This window comes from Tursiops truncatus, chromosome 10 (assembly GCF_011762595.2).
Source record: "Tursiops truncatus isolate mTurTru1 chromosome 10, mTurTru1.mat.Y, whole genome shotgun sequence".
NCBI lineage: Eukaryota > Metazoa > Chordata > Mammalia > Artiodactyla > Delphinidae > Tursiops > Tursiops truncatus.
In genome coordinates, this window is record NC_047043.1 from 101,166,728 (window position 1) to 101,181,766 (window position 15,039).

The window sequence follows — 15,039 nt, forward strand, 5'->3', positions numbered from 1 at the left end:
CAAAGATAGAAATGAAAGCTGTCTCTATTTGCAGGCAACACGATTGTATACCCAGAAAACCCTAAGGAATTGTTTTTTAAAAAGATGTTAGAACTAAAAAGTGAATATAGCGAGTTTTCAGGATAAAAATCAATATACAAAAATGCACTGTATGGGCTTCCCTGGTGGCGCAGTGGTTGAGAGTCTGCCTGCCAATGCAGGGGACAGGGTTCGTGCCCCGGTCCGGGAAGATCCCACATGCTGTGGAGCGGCTGCGCCCGTGAGCCACAACTACTGAGCCTGCGCGTCTGGAGCTTGTGCTCCGCAACAAGAGAGGCCGTGGCAGTGAGAGGCCCGCGCACCGCGATGAAGAGTGGCCCCCGCTCGCCGCAACTAGAGAAAGCCCACGCACAGAAAAGAAGACCCAGCACAGCCAAAAATAAATAAATAAATGAAATTAAAAAAAAAAAATGCACTGTATTTCTATATACTAGCAATGAACAATTAAAATGGAATTTTAAAATTAATTCAGTTTACAGCATCATCAAAGACAAAATATGTAGAGATAAGTTTAACAAAATATGTGTAAGGCCTGTCCACTCAAAACTTCAAAACCTTTATAAAGCAATGTTACCGCGATTTAAAAAAATCTAAAATAAAACTACAAAACCTTATAAACGGAAATTAGAGGTGATCTAACTAAGTGGAGATACATATCATATTCATAAATCAGAAGACCCAATAGTGTTAAGGTGTCAATTATCCTTAAATTGATCTATATATTCAGTACGATCCAAATCAAAATCTTATAGGCTTGGGGCTTCCCTGGTGGCGCAGTGGTTGGGAGTCCACCTGCCGATGCAGGGGACACGAGTTCGTGCCCCGGTCTGGGAGGATCCCACATGCCGCGGAGCGGCTGGGCCCGTGAGCCATGGCCGCTGAGCCTGCGCGTCCAGAGCCTGCGCGTCCAGAGCCTGTGTTCCGCAACGGGAGAGGCCACAACAGTGAGAGGCCCGCGTACCGCAAAAAAAAAAAATCTTATAGGCTTTATTAAGAGAGAAATCGACAACCGAATTTTAAAATTTATATGGAAAAGCAAAGGACCTAGAAGAGCCAAAATAATCTTGAAAAAAAGAAAGAGTGGAGTCAGAAGATTTACACAGTCTGATTTCGAGACTTTCTATAAAGCTATAGCAATGAAGACAGTGTGATATTGGTGTAAGGATAAACCTATAGATCGATGAAAAAGAAGAGTCCAAAAATAGACCCACACTTATACGGTCAATTGATTTTAAAAAATGTTTTCATTAGAGTATGGTTGATTTACAATGTTGTGTTAGTTTCAGGTGTACAGCAAAGTGAATCAGTTATACACACACATACATCCACTCTTTTTTAGATTCTTTTCCCATATAGGCCATTACAGAGTACTGAGTAGAGTTCCCTGTGCTATACTGTAGGTCCTTATTAGTTATCTTTTATATATAGTAGTATATATATGTCAATCCCAATCTCCCAATTTATCTCCCCCAGTTGAGAGGCTTTTTTTTTTTTTTTTTTTTTTTACAAACGTACGGAAGTAATTCAATGGGGGAAAATACTGCTTTTTAAACATATGGTGGTTGAACAATTGAATATCTTTATGGAAAAAAATGAGTGCCAACCCTTGCACCATACTCAAAAACAATCCAAAAGGGATCAGAGATCTAAACCTAAGAGCTAAAACTTATAAAAGTCTAGGAGGGACTTCCCTGGTGGCGCAGTGGTTAAGAATGTGCCTGCCAATGCAGGGAACATGGGTTCGAGCCCTGGTCCGGGAAGATCCCACATGCCACAGAGCAACTGAGCCTGTGTGCCACAACTACTGAGCCCGTGAGCCACAACTACTGAGCCCGCGCACCTAGAGCCCATGATCCGCAACAAGAGAAGCCACTGCAATGAGAAGCCAGCACACTGCAAGGAAGAGTAGCCCCCGCTCGCCGCAAATGCAGAAAGCCCGTGCGCAGCAACAAAGACTCAACACAGCCATAAATTAATTAACTAATTAATTAAAAGAAAAAAAAGTCTAGGAAAAAACATTTAAAAAAACCTTTGTGACGCTGAGTTAGGCAAAGATTTCTTAAATAGAACACAAAAGGCACAATCTATGAAAGCAAAATAATAAAATAGACCTCGTCTTTATTATTTTTAAGTCAGATACTTAGTACACATTCTTTATTAGGTTTTTAAAAGTTCTTTCTTGTTTTTGGATTACAAAAGAAATACATTTGTTATTACAAATCAAACAACGCTGCTCACAGAGAACCTTAAGGAATGCATACACGATTATCATATAGGGTTTTTAAAAATACGAATGGGATTATAAGATATGTATTATTCTAGAACTTGGTTTTCCCCCACTTGAAATACATTGTGGACAGCGTTCCCCATCAGCACATGCATAGCTAACTCATCCATTTAAAAAGCTACCTAACAAGCCGAGTAATGGCTGTATCAAAATCTGCTTAACCAGTTCATACTTATGGGTGTTAAGCTGTTTGCAGTATTTTTGCTTTACAAATGATGTTGGTACATCTATTTTCTCACGTGCTAGTATTTCTGCATGATCTGTTACTGAGTGTGTGGTTGTGGGTATGTACACTTTACATTTAGCTGGCTTCCAGCTAATTGCTCTTGCAGAAAGGCTGTATCAATTTATATCCCACCAATAGTGGAGGAGGGTGCTTACCTTCCCATGGGCTCGCAGTCAGTGGATGTTATCACTCTTGTTGCTTGTGTAATTGTTTGTCTGAGTGGCCAGTCTGTTAAATGAACAATGGTATCTCGTTGTTGTTTTTAATTTTCATTTATTTGATTGCAAGTGAGGGCATGCTTTCTTTTCATATGTTTATTGACAATGATATTTCTTCTTGAGTGAATGGAGTGTTTTTCTATTGAGTTATTTGCCTTTTTCTTATTGATTTTTAGGAACACTTTGCATATTACAGATATTGACTGTTACTTCCTTATATGCATTGCAAATACTCTCTCCCAGTCTATTGTTTTTCTTTTAAGTTTGTTTATAGCACCTTTAACTATACAGAAGTTGAAACTTTTTTTGTAGTCCAATGAATCAATCTTTTATATTTTCTGCTTTCTGCATGATGCTTAGAAAAACCCTCGCTACCTCAAAGTTACAAAAAAAAGTTGTTTCTTTTCTTCAAGTATGTAGTGAATTCTTGTGTTTCAACTGTATTGGTGGTGTTTTAACACTTCAGCTAGGTGTTGGTTACACAGGTATTTTTTATATTATTCAGGTACTTCTGTGTACCCGAAGTATTTCACAATATGTTTTTATAAAGAAATAAAGAGAGGGGAAAACCAAATAAATATTTGATGGGGTTGCACTGCCAGAAAAAACTCCGAGCCTGGTAAAAACAAACTCACAAAAACAAACAAACAAAACAAGACTACGGGACGTTATCTCTAAGCCTAAACGACCTTTAATGTCTGGAATCGGCACCGTCAGGAGCTGGTTACTTACTAAAGAGATGAAGAGCTCCAATGCCCACCGCAGACATGGCCATGGCAGGGCGGGCAGGGAGCAGCCTCCCAGGGAGCAGAACCGAGGCAATTGAATTGGCCGCCCAAGAAACTCACGGAGAAGTTTCAAACGTGCCACCACTTGGATGGACCTTAACGACATCATGCTAAGTGAAAGAAACCAGTCACAGAAGACAGAGTGTGTGGTTCCACGTACATGGAACGTCCATAGCAGAGACAGAAGGCAGATTAGTGGTTGCCAGGGGCTGGGAGGACAGAGAAAGGAGAGTGCTGCTGGATACAGCATTTCTGGGGTGATGCAAATCTTCTAAACTTAGATTGTGGTAACGGTTGCACAACTCTGTGAACAGACTAAAAGCCACTTACCACTAATCTGCTTTTCCATGTTTTAGCATGTATCAGGCCTTCATTCCTTTTTATGGCCAAGTAATATTCCATCGTATCTCCAGACCACAGTTTGTTGATCCATTCCTCAGCTGATGGGTTGGCATTTGGGTTGTCTCCACTTTGGGGCCATCATGAACATGAGCGTACACATTTGTGTGTGGACGTGTTTTCCTGCGCCTTGGGTGCATACTTAGGAGTTGCGTCGCTCCAATGGCGTAAAGCAGGGGTCCCCAACCCCCGGCCGCGAACCGATACTGGTCCACGGCCTGTTAGGACCCGGGCCGCACAGCAGGAGGTGAGTGGTGGGCAAGTGAGCAAAGCTTCATCTGCCGCTCCCCATTGCTCCCATTACCACCTGAACCAGCCCCCACCCCCGGCCCGGTCCGTGGAAAAATGGTCTTCCGTGAAACTGGTCCCTGGTGCCAAAAAGGTTGGGGACTGCTAGTGTAAAGAATACGGTGATTCTGTCTCACGTTTCCCGGGGTTCTTGCTAGCAAGCCTTGAGATGTGCTGGGGGTCGTGTGCACTGCGTGGTCACCTCCTCTCCCCTTGCCAGGGTTTGGAAGTCCCGATTACTAATAAGTAGCAGCCGTGTTCTCCCCCAGCCTTGCCTTGTTATGTGGTACTGCAGGCCGCTGTGCCCATAGTGAGAGTGGACAGAGGGCAGTGGAGGCAGAAACCAGCCCCGTTTCCATGGCTGTTTCTCGCTCTCCCTGTCTCTCTGTCTTGCAGTCTCTGTCTCTCTCTCTCTGGAAAGCCTGTAAGGACCCATCTGCACCCTGGCTGTCACCCACAGCTGGCTTGGCCCCCACCAGGAAGTGGTCTAGGGAGTGTCTCAGGGAGTATGTGAAGAAGCCACGTGGACATCTGGGCAAAAGCAACAGCAGGTGCAAATGTCCTGGGGTGGATGTGTGCCAGGTGTGTTTGAGAAGCAGCCAAGAAGCCAGATGGGCTAGATGTGAGCAAGCCAACAGGATGAGATCCAAGGGGTAACGAGGGTCCAGGTGGTGTGGGCTCCTCCGAGCCAGGAAGACCAGGCTCACATTTTCACAGGGTCCCTCTGCTGCGGTGGTCTGAGTGGACAGTAGGGAATCTGTAGGCTTCCATCAAGAAAGCTAGTGCAGGGCTTCCCTGGGGGCGCAGTGGTTGAGAGTCCGCCTGCCGATGCAGGGGACGCGGATTCGTGCCCCGGTCCAGGAAGATCCCACATGCCGCGGAGCGGCTGGGCCCGTGAGCCATGGCCGCTGAGCCTGCGCGTCGGAAGCCTGTGCTCCGCGAGGGGAGAGGCCACACAGTGAGAGGCCCGCATACCGCAAAAAAAAAAAAAAAAAAAAAGGAAGCTAGTGCAGTAATCCAGGTAAGACGTTGGCAGCTTGGACCAGGGCAGTAGCTGTGTTGACGCTGGGAAATGGCCAGATTTTGGAATAACAGACTGAAGGCGGGTGTGCATGTGTGTGGGGGGGACGTCCCCGTGACCTTGGCTCACAAGGTGGCAGAATGACTTCCAAAATGCAAGTGTAACGCACCCACCAAGGTAATTCCAGTCCGGTTTTTCCATCTTAATAGTCAATACATTTGTTTCCATGTGATTCCGAAAATATATAACTAGCCCATTGAACCCATCATTTTGTCAGTGATATAAAATTATCTTTTAGTAACAATTTAATTTATAAAGACATGAATTGATTTAAAGAAAATGATCACCGAACAGCACAGGAGGTGAAGAGGTGTGGCAGAAAGCCCTGAAGATGGCAGTGGACGTGACCGTGCTTTGGGGAAGCTCTGGGCACACCTGGGCCTCTCCCTGCACAGCCACATGGGACAGTGCCTTTTCCAGGAGTGTCTGAGCTCGTCCACCCTCTGGCCTTTGCACTTCCTCTGTCCAGGTCTCATGTGTCGCCTCCGAGATTTTTTTGCAAGATTGCTAGTCATTTATTTTTTACATTTACATTTTTAATCCATCTGGAATTCGTTTGGATATATCTAAGCGGGGTCCAGTTTCATTTTCTGCCAGATGGAGGTTCACTTGTGCCAGCACCATTTATTTCACAATCTACCCTCTTCCCACCGAACTGAAATACTACCTTTGTCGTATATTATGTTCTCATGTACACTGGAATCTATTTTTGGATTCTCTGTTCTTTTCCATTGTCTGTTCCTCTGCCAATGCCACATTGATTTGATTATAGTGGCTTTATAGTATGTTCTTATTTCCGGTAAGGCAAAAACCCCATGTTACTCTTTTTCCAATTTTCCGTGGTTATTCTTAGGCATTTATTCTGCCACATAATCTTTGAGGTCATTTTATCCAGTTTTTAAAAATTCACCCTGTTGGTATTCTAATTTGAATTATGTTAAATTTGTGCAGAACATTTGGGAGAATTGACATTTTTATGGTATTAAGTTTTCCCATCCGAGAACATGGCCTGGCTTGCTCTCTTCCAGATCTTTTTTTTTTTTTTAATAAATTTATTTATTTTATTTTTGGCTGCGTTGGGTCTTTGTTGCTGTGCATGGGCTTTCTCTAGTTGCGGTGAGCAGGGGACTACTCTTTGTTGCGGTGTGCGGGCTTCTCATTGTGGTGGCTTCTCTTGTTGCGGAGCACGGGCTCTAGGTGTGCAGGCTTCAGTAGTTGTGGCACACGGGCTCAGTAGTTGTGGCACACAGGCTTAGTTGCTCTGCGGCATGTGGGATCTTCCCAGACCAGGGCTCGAGCCCGTGTCCCCTGCATTGGCAGGTGGATTCTTAACCACTGTGCCACCAGGGAAGTTCCCAGATCTTATTTTGAAATCTTCCAGAAGATTTAATCCCATTTGTGTCTCTATACTTCTACTTCATGTGCTTCATTTCCATAAAGAATATACAGTTCTGTTTTGTGTTTAAAATTCTGCCAGTTCTTCCTCTGACTGAAGCATTGTGCTTCATATCCATTCACACAACGTCACCACTGCACAGCGTTCCATCCAAAGAAGGTCCCACTCTTGGTTAGTCCATTAGCTCGCATCCAGAGTTTCTGTATAAATTTTTTTTTTTAACTAATAGTGCCTCATGAATATCCTTGTCCACATCTCTTCTGCTCATGTGGGAGGGTTTCTCAAATGCCTAGAAGAGGAATTCCTGGGTCATGTGCATTTATATCTTCAACTTTACTAGATACAACCAAAGTGCTCTGCAAAATACTTGTACCAATTTACATTCCAGCCAAGAGGGCCAGAGAATTCTTGTTTCCCTGTGTTCCAGCCAGTGATGGAATTTTCTCCTCCACTTACCTTCTTGGCAAACGTCTGTGCCTCTCCATCTTTATTTTTTTGTTTTTGAATTTTATTTTATGTATTTTTTTATACAGCAGGTTCTCCATCTTTATTTTTCCATCAAAAAAATTTTTTTTGTTTTTTAATCTTTATTTTTTATATAGGATATATATATGTATGTGTGTATATCTATCCCTATCTCAATCTCCATCTAACTATCATCTGTGTAATTTCAACAGTGATCAAAGCTTACACAGTAGTCTTTCTCCTCTCTCTATTCCCAGCCCCACAAACCTAGATCCTTTTGTCGGTGCAACCATTGTTAACAGTTTCTTCTGCTTTCCATCCAGAGAAATTCTATAAATATGTACACAAATCTGTATGTATCTTCTCTCCTTATCCCCATTTTTAATCACACCAAACTTAGGCTTCTGCACCGTTCCACTAATTCTCTCTTGGGATCATTTGATATCCATTACAGAAAGAGTTGCCTTTTTCTTTTCTTTTCTTGACTTCCTTCTTTCCTTCCCCCTTGCTTCCTTCCTTTCTTACTTTCCTTCCTTCCTTTTCTTCTCCCTTTCTCCCCTTCTCTCGTTCCCTCCTTCTGTTTCTTCCTTTCTCTTTCTTTCTTTATCTTTCTTTCTCCCTTTCTCCCCTTCTCTCCTTCCCTCTATCCCTCCTTCTGTTTCTTCCTTTCTTCCTTCCTTTTTCTTCCTTCCTTCCTTCTGTCCTTTCTTTCTTCCTTCCTTCCTTCCCCCTTCCTTCCTTCCTTTCTTACTTTCCTTCCTTCCTTTTCTTCTCCCTTTCTCCCCTTCTCTCATTCCCTCCTTCTCTGTTTCTTCCTTTCTCTTTCTCTTTCTTTTTTCTTTTCTTTCTTTCTTTCTTTCTTTTTCTTTCTTTCTCCCTTTCTCCCCTTCCCTCCATCCCTCCTTCTCTCTGTTCCTTCCTTCCTTCCTTCCGTCCTCTCTTTCTTCCTTCCTTCCTTTCTCCTTCCTTCCTTCTTTCCTCCCTTTCTTTCTTTCTTTCTTCCGTCTTTCTCTTCCTTCTTTCTTTCTCTCTCTCTCTCTTCAGGAGCATAACACTCCACTGTTTGGCTGTATATTTTTAAGAGTCTGTTCCACGTGAGCATCTTTTGTTTCCAATTGTGCCATAATGTACAAGGCTGCAATGAATTTCCTCACAAATTTCACAAGTGTAAGAGCCTATCTATCAGATAAAGGCCTATAAATGGAATTCCTGGCTCAAAGTGTAAGTGCATTTGTAAATTTGATAGTGTCACATTTCCCACGCCACCCTGAGTGCATCAGTTGACACCCGCCAGCTTGTCTCCCCCACCCCCTCAGGAACATAATATGTAACCAGAAGTTTTGATACTTGCTAATACTGATAGGTATAAAATGTTATCTCAAAGTGGTTTTTAATTTATTTATTTTTAAGCAATTGTGGTATAATCTACACACCATAAAGTTAACTTAAGCATAATTTCAATGAGTTTTAGTAAGTTTATGGAGTTACAACCATCACCACAATCTAATTTTAGAACATTTCTCTCATCCCAAATCTGTCAACGTATTTTTTTAATAAATTTATTTATTGATTGATTTATTTATTGGCTGTGTTGGGTGTTTGTTGCTGCACACGGGCTTTCTCTAGTTGCGTGCAGCGGGGGCTACTCTTCGTTGCGGTGCGCGGGCTTCTCATTGCGGTGGCTTCTCTTGTTGCGGATCATGGGCTCTAGGCACGCGAGCTTCAGTAGTTGTAGCACGTGGGCTCAGTAGTTGTGGCTCATGGGCTGTAGACTGCAGGCTCAGTAGTTGTGGCACACGGGCTCAGTTGCTCTGAGGCATGTGCGATCTTCCTGGACCAGGACTCGAACCCGTGTGCCCTGCATTGGTAGGCAGATTCTTAACCACTGGGCCACCAGGGAAGTCCCCGTCAGTGTATTTAAAATTTTCATTTCTCTGACTGAGATTAAGCATGTTTTCATTAAGAGACCTTTCTATTTCCTTTTCTATGAATTTTCTGTTCATACCTTTGCCCATTTAAAAAAAAATTATTTATTTAGTTGGCTGCGCTGGGTCTTAGTTGTGGCGTGCAGGATCTTTAGTTATGGAGGGTTCTTATTTGCAGCATGAGGGATCTAGTTCCCTGACCAGGGATTGAACCTGGGTCCCCTGCATTGGGAGCATGGAATCTTAACCACTGGACCACGAGGGAAGTCCCTGCCCATTTTTTAATTGTATTTTTTTCTTATTGATTTGCAGACACTCTTTATATATTATGTTCCCAGACTGGGTTAAGTGCCTTTCGTCAAGCAGGCACCTGGGATTCCAATCCCCGTAGACTAGAATGAGCAGAATCTCTTGATGTGCCTGCCTCTCCACCACCCTGTGAGCTGCCTGCACAGAGTGACCATACCTGGTCTCAGTCCACATCCCTGACCTCTCAGCAGAGGACCTGGCCCAGAGTAGGTCTCTGCAAAAAAGCCTGGGTTCAATATTTGTACATCTGTGGTCTTTCCCCGTTACAGTTCCTATCACAGTTTGTGACAATGTATTAATTGATGTCAAGTCGGCTTGCCTCCTGAGGCAATCCATGGATGGGTACCACAGCCATTGTTTTCAACACTCTATACCCAGGGTCAAAAACAGTGTGGCTTAGCACACCATTTTAAAGTGCTGATTGGACTTATTAACTAACCAATTACTAAGTGGTTTACAGTACCTGGAGGGAGAAAGATATTGGAAATACCCCCAAAGTGTGCAGAGAAGGAAGGCTGAAAGCAACACAGCCACAGCACCCAGTATTTCTATGAGGGACATGTCCCTGACCCAGGGGCCTGAATTGGGTGGATGGGGACCCTGGGGCCACCAGGGCAGGCGATACCAAGTCCCTTATGGCATCACTGTGCAGAATGTGGGCCCAGGGTAGCCAGTTTTTCAAGAGAAGCTGGAAATGAGTCTCTTTATGTGAACTCTCCCACTTCAGAATATTGTCAACAATTAGTTGTTGCATGAGCCCCTGAGACTTGGGCTGCCAATTTTCAAAGGCTGGGCTACAAAACTCTTTTTAAACACATGCTCATGAGTAATTCTCGTAACAACCCCGGGGGCCAACCTGAGGCTCAGAGTAGGAAAGCGACTTGCCTAAGGCCACCCAGCCAGGAGGGGTAGTGTGCAGTGTGTGTTGGGGAAGTCCTGGCCCTAGATCCTGAGCTACTTACTTCCAGGAGAGAATGGGGGCATTCCTGAGGAGTAGGGAGCTAATTCTCAGAGCCCTGGGTGGGGTGGGCCTGGCCTGGTGCCCGATTAGCCCCTGCAGAGGGAGATGGGCAGGTCGAGCTCCACCTGGAAGCCCATTCCGGCTGTGGCCTTCTCTTGGCTCTAGACACCGTGCTGTCCGAGCCCACGCGCAGCAATAAATCATTGTCGCCTCTTGACAACGCTGGTATAATTACCTTGTATTATGAGTGAAGTCTCGGGGGCTTAGGCCTGGGGAGAGAGGCCGGGCACCCTGAGGACGGGGCTGTCGGTGCCCTCACAGGCACAGTGGGCGCACATGCTGGAGGTCTCCGCGGTGCTCTCTCCTCAAGCCCCCGACCCCAGACTTGCAGGCTGCGGCAGGTCAGTGGAGCCAGGCACCCCGGGGCCAGGGCGTGGGTGGTGGGATGGTATAACGGTGAAGAGAAGGTGCCGGGTCCGGCCCATCTGCCCTCATTCCCTGGTCCCCAAAGGATTCCAGCCGCTGGGCTGTGGTGAGGAACAAGACAGACCCCCTCCCCCCAGGGAGCAAGCAGACAAGCCGCTTTCACATTGTGCTAAGTACTCACTATAAAAGAAATACATAGAATAGACCGAGAAAAGTGAGGCAGAGGAGGGCAACACTTCCTTTCGGTGGGGGGGGGGGGGGGTGACATCTGGGTAGAGGTCCTGGGCTGGGAAAGTTCTGGCCCCAAAGAACAGGAAGGAGGCAAGAGAAAGGGACCGGGTCTGAGGGGTCAGCAAGCCCTGTTATGTATGTTCCAAAGGAGTTTGGCTTTTACTCTAAGTTCAGAGGGTACTTCTAATAAGTGATTTCTTGCTGCCAACTAAGCTGTGTGACGTTGACAGTTGGCACGTCTATAATTTCCTGCTGGCCCATCCATCCTTCAACAAACGGTTATGGGGCATCTACTGAGGGCCAGCCTGGCCCTGGGGGCACAGCAGTGACAGAACAAAGCCCCCGCTCTGCAGAGCCCAGCTCCTGGAGGAAGAGACCCCGGTCCACCTCTCCAACCTGGCAGCTCGCACCCCAGCGGCAGTCTCCCCAGACCCCGGTCGGAGACCCGCGGCCGCCAGGTGGCGCTCTGCGCCTGCGCACCGGCCGCCGCTCCGGGGTCGCCGGGCCGAGACCAACCCGCGCGGGGGAGGGGCGGCGGGGGGCGGGGGCGGGGGCGGGGCCCGCGCCGCAGGTTATGTGACTTTGGGTTTGACCTGCCTGGAGAAGAGCTAATCCCGCCTTATAATAGACTCCGGGGAGATAGGGAAAATGGCTGCGGCGCTATCTGCGTCGCCATGGGGATCATCGCACGCGCTCTCGAGCGTGTACACGGGCGGGGCGCGAGCCCGGAAAAATACAGCCTTTGTCGGCGGCGCGTGTCACTCACGGCGCGGGGACCTCTGGCGGCTGGGCTCTGGTCTGTCTTACCCCAGGTGCAGAGCGACGAGGCTCTGGGGCCCCTGGCAGGGCGTCCCACTGAGACGGGTTGGGACCCCTGGGTGTTGCCAAACTCTTCGGAAGACCCCCCTCTCCCTCACACACCCACACACCCCCACACCCCGTTTGGGTCACAAGCACTCCTGTTACACGGCACAAACCACTCCTTCCACTGTGGCGTCTGTCACACCCGCACGCACCATTCTGTCCTGGCGGTGGTCAGCTCGTGTGTCCCGCCCCCAGCCCCAAGCAGGCACAGGGACAGGCCCCTGCCCCCTTGCCCCGCTAGCAGCGTCCCGTAGCACACATAACAGATACACAAGGACACAACCACCCTCACGCAGATCTGTGCACACCCCAAGCCCCACGCTGGGTGCACACTCCTGGTAGTCACAGGCATGTGAGGATGCACATGCCTAAGAGGATGCGTGGCCCCGAGCCCCGTAACACACCCATGCCTGAAGGTACACATACACCCCCGCCCTGGTGGCAGGCGACACCACCTCCTGTGTGCACCCCTAGACGGCCCTGCGGAGGGCAGACTCATGAAGGCACTCACAGTGCCGCCCGCCACACACACCAGTGTCCACGCGCTTGCACAGCTGCTCTTTCACACACGTGTCTACTCACCCTGAGGGACATGAATGCCCACACGGTCACGTGCAACACCCCTTCCTCAAGCAGCCTCACCTGGGCCATCCCCAAACAGCGTGAGCGCTCCACTTGTTCGAAGCGCCCGCGTGCACACTAACGCCCTTGCTTGTTCAGTGCCCACTCACTGGCACACCCGCCTGCCCATCCAAACACGCCAGGCACACCCGGGGGCTCACACTCAGGTGCCGCTGGCAGGCAGGCAGGCAGGCAGGCAGGCGGGCGGCACGGCACCAGGCGCCCGAGTGCCCCCCGCAGACGGCTATCTGCCTGCCCATCAACGCGCGGATCTGCGGTGGTAAATGATGCATTCGATGGCGGGCGCATTTGTTGTGCGTGCTCTGAAAGGGCTCCGATAATCTGGAAGGCAGAGATAAGGAACACCATTTATTCCGCGGCACTTTGGAAACAATTCCCAGCCCTGTACAACCCCATTCTCGGGCAGCCTCCGGGAGCCGGGCAGATAACGATTGGCTATTCATTATCTTCGCCGGGAACAAAGATTAGCCGGCCGAGATGAAAAATTACCCCGGACAGTGGCGCAGCCTCGCGCGGACCCCCCTGCCCGCTGCTGCTGCCCCGCGCCTTGGTGCCCCGCCCGGCCCGCGGGCTCTGCGCTCACGCCCTCCCGGCCCGCCCGACGCCCTGAGTGATCTCGTGGGCTCTCCGCGCGGGGCCCCTGGCTGTCCCTCCGTCTCAGTCTGTCCACCCCGCCCAGCCCATCTTTCGTGTCCCCACTTTCCCCTCCTTCTCTCTGGGGCCCTTTCTCCTCCCTCCCTCCACCCACCAAGGTCTCCGAGCCTCTGTGGGTTCTCTCTTCTCATCTCTATTTTTGTCCTTTCGTGCTCTCTCCTCTCTGTATCCTCTCTGTTATCTCTCTCTTGTCTCTCTGTCCGTGTCTCTCTCTGGTTAACACTTTGCCTGCTTTTCTTCCCATCCCTCTGACCCTTTCTGCCACTTTTTAGTTGTTTCTCTCTGTCCCTGTGTGTCCCCAACCCACCCCTCCACCCCTCACCAGTCCCTCTATCACTGTTACTTTTTAAAATCTGTCCTTGTGTCCCCCGTTTCATCCCCGTTACCTATCTCTCTGAGCCTTTCTATCACAGACTCTCCATGTCTCTCCATCCACCCCAGAGGGCCCCACGTCTCCTGTCCTCTCAAGCCGTGTTCCTGACCGCTGACCAGAGGCTGGGAGGCTGCAGCCAGCTCTCACTGGCCCAGCCCAGCCGGGAGATGGCAGCTGGGCTGGGGAGTGTGAGACCTGGAACCCCCTCCAAGGAAACAGGGCAGAACTAGGAAAGGCCCTGTAGACACAGCCCCTGCTGGGTTCATGGGGGTGTGCTCCTGTGCCCCAGGACTGGCTCCCCTCCCCCTCCCCCTCCCCCAAAGAGCTGGGGTTTTGGGAGCGGGTGGTCCCAGAGAGGCCACCTCATTAGAGCAGTTATTCAGCATGGCGCTGGTGTAGGCAGATAAGCCTTATCAGCTCATCTCCCCCTCCCACAGACAGACAGAAAGTACCCTCACAAATGGCACCCCGGAGCTCCTCTGGCTGCCTGCCCTGCTGGTTAGGGAAAGTGTGGCTACGGCAGGCCATCTGGGAAGACACACATACAGTGTCACCCAGGGACACGCTCCTCCACAGACCACAGACACAGAGTAACACTGGGTAGGGGAACCTACATCGTTCAAAGATAGATTCATACACACAGACGCCCACACCCCACATACACAGATACAGACACCCCACCCAACACACATCAATTCCACATGGAGCTATACACAGATATGCAGACACATTTGAATACACTCTCCACCCTCCCACCGTCAGTTCTAACATAAAATGATACACACCCGTGCCTGTGCTGTTCAAGACAGACACAGACCGCGATTCATAGACGCAGGATACCCAGCGACACACTGCTACTGACCCACACAGGGACAGACGCCAATTTATAGACAAACACTTGGAAATACCCACTTCCCATCACAAGGTCCATGGACACAGTGATCTCACAGATACATACATCCAGTGCCACAGATACTCCCTCCCAAGTGCACTTTCGGGGTCACGTTCTGAAACGCCCACACACAATACACAAACTCTCCGGGACCCACGGTATAGAGACCCTCAATACACGAACTGTCTGGGACCCACAAGAAGAAACGGACATACTAATAGACTCAGTTTTGCAGACTTCCCTTTCCATGTGCTCACACATGTACACACACACGGGCACGCAGCCCAGAGCACATGCACGGGCAGTACAGTCACCGCCAGCTTCAAAGAAAAACCCACACACAGCAGATGCCCCCAGAGATGGCAGGCTGGACACACCTCCTCTCTGGGCGCACCTGGGCAGGGACTTCCCAGTCTCTCCAAGGCAAAGCACTTTCTCTTTGGGCCAAAGGTCCCCACAGCACTTTCACTCTCCCTGGGCAGCTGGGATGGGACTTCAGCTGCCGTGTCGAATCTTCTGGTAGGAACTTTGGAAGTTCAAGAACTAGACTTCCTAGCTCCCAAACCCAGGAGTTT